Below are 2,814 nucleotides of genomic sequence, written 5' to 3'. Positions count from 1 at the left end.
TTTTGTCCTTTTTAGTTTTCACAACTCTTTCAATTTGAATACATATCAATTCAAATCAGACTTTTTGTAAAATAAATCACTCAATTCTAAAAAAAATCTTATTAGTCAAATAAATAAATAATTAATACCTTAATAAGTAATATACTTTCACTTCAAAGATAGTATTTGCGATATAACGACTTAATATTTTCAATTTTACACACTTTCATCTGTCACTGAGCAACTCCAATGGTAGCTTAGCATGTCCAAATCATCCAAAAATATAATTTTTTATTTTCTTTCTCATCCACATCACTTTTGACAACTTTTTTCATAAAAATGCTCCAGTGCTAAGCCTCCCCAAAAGTTGTCAACTATGGCCCCACATATTATTATTTAATATATTATTTTGTAATTATAAATATTGTCACACTAAATTTTTTAAATCCATATATTAATATAAATAAATATTACATCAAATTTAAATTAGACGAAATTTAAAAGAGCTTATAAAATGGCATAATCATAATTAATCAATCTATCATAATTAAAAAAATGCTAATTAAAATGATTTCCAAATTTTGATCATATGTACTCTACTACCAAGTCCGCCTGAAGTGTAACGCCATACTTCCTTAGAGCCGTTACTAAGTGGGTTTTTAAGATAAAACAGTGTGCAATGAACTCGCTAACCGAGGTTTTGAAACAAAAGTGTGACTCATTAAAAGTTAAGGCTGTAATCTTTGAAAATGCGTCGTTTCATCAAAACTTCTATTATTAAACAGCTGGGATCCCAAAATAAGGTTTGAAAACTAATTACATCTTGAAATAAGGTTACAGTTGAGAAATTATAAAATTATAGATTATTACAGCCATTTTCGAATAAACCCCCAACCAAAGCAGTCGGGCAGGCCAAACATGTACACGTCGCTTCACGCTCTCCGTACTCATGGTTGGTTGACTCAGTCATTGCCCTTACCTGCAACACAGAGCACCCGTGAGCCGAAGCCCAGCAAGAAAACTCATGCAGGACATAACATATGCATTTATACAATTTATCATAACAGATAATCCACATATAAACAAGTCAACCATTAGACTAAGCAAACACGGCCATGCCGCCCCAGAGACCTTACCAAAGCCCTGGGGTATCGGTTCTCACCGCGAGGATAACTCATGTATCCCTTGGGTCCCACCCTGATTATAGCATAATACATGTATCCACCGGGCCCCGCCCTGATTATAGCATCCCATGTGCTAGGTGTTACTTTCGGCCCACGGCCGCCCCGGCCTACGCCGTACTCGGCCCTTGCCGTTCATTTCATCATAATCACACATATAGTACGTTCGAAATAATCATTCACACACATCACGGTTCATTTAAGGTTAAACATTTACACATAATACAATCCGGGGCCATGCCCTACAATCACACAGTGGGGCCATGCCCTATTCTCGGGTGTTATAGTTTTCTTACCTGTACTCCGAGCCTCCTGATGCACTAAAGCCGCGAGCACAGTCCTCAAGCATGAGCCTCTCCAATAGCCTAGTCACAACACACATAAAACACTTTTTAATACTAACCAACCCAAAACCATTCCCCGGGACCAATCCCGCACTCTCGGCACCTCTAATTCCCTAAAACAATACACCGGAACCATCCCCCGAGTCCCCGGGCAAAAGCCCTAAAAACCAGAATTTTGGGTGTCAAAATTGGCCTAGGGCCGCGGCACTCCCTTCAAGGGCCGCGGCGCCCAGCGACTTGGCCTCCTCCTGATGCAACCTCGCGCCGCGGCGCCCAAGAACAGGGCCGCGGCGCTCATACGCGAACCCAGAAAATCTGGGTTTTCCCTTGCGTTTTTCCCGAACTTAAACCTTCCAAATCACACCAAACCAATACCCAAACCCCAAAACCAATTCCAAGCTTCATATGAACAACCTAACAACCTATAGGCACTAGGTACAAGATCAAAACATCAACACACCCAAGAATTCACCCCTTGATTCCTATTTTCAGCAACTCAAACCAAAAGCTCAAACACACTAACTCAAGCTCTAGATTTTACAAATCAAAACAGAAATCAAAACTTAGATGTGCACAAGATCCTTACCTCAAATGGAGAATCCACTTAAAAGCTCCCTTGATCCTCCTCCCAAGCTCCCACTTCAGCCCTTCACCTTCTTCTTCTTCTTTTCTTTCCACTTGCCCTAGCTCTTCTTTCTCCCCCTCTTTCTTCTCTTCAATTTCTATCAATGCCACAAGTGACATAAATGCCCCAAACCGTATGCCCCTAAATCCCAGCTTCCATTTATCTATTTCCCAACCAAATGACCATTTTGCCCCTCCTTGCCTATCCTTTCCTACTTAAACCTCAAGGGCACTTAAGTCCTTTCATTACTATTTCATTTCTACCATTTTCTTTCTAAAACTTGTTACTCTCAGCAGTAACTAATGGTTACCCAGGTTACTAAATCTCCAATAACCATTACCCGCTAAATCTCAATTTAACCATAAAATCCCGAGGTACCCCTAGGCTCCTCCCGAGCCGGGTATAGAAATCCCGTTGTGACTCTTAAGTTAACTAGCTCTCTAGGACCGTCTCGGCACGTGCATCGCAACAATAACACAACACTCACGTGGTACAAATCACGGAATACAATTATCACATATCAATGCAGTTATGCCCAACAAGGCCAAAATTACAGTTATGCCCTTCTAACACGATCCGGGCCTACATGCATACTAATATACATAGTCATGCATCTCAGATAAACAAATAGTCATATAACATGCTTTAAATCATAATCATGCATTTAATTCATAAAAATCATACA

The sequence above is a fragment of the Humulus lupulus genome, chromosome 9 (assembly GCF_963169125.1).
Source record: "Humulus lupulus chromosome 9, drHumLupu1.1, whole genome shotgun sequence".
NCBI lineage: Eukaryota > Viridiplantae > Streptophyta > Magnoliopsida > Rosales > Cannabaceae > Humulus > Humulus lupulus.
The sequence above is the reverse complement of the archived record's forward strand: the minus strand, read 5'-3'. Positions refer to the sequence as shown.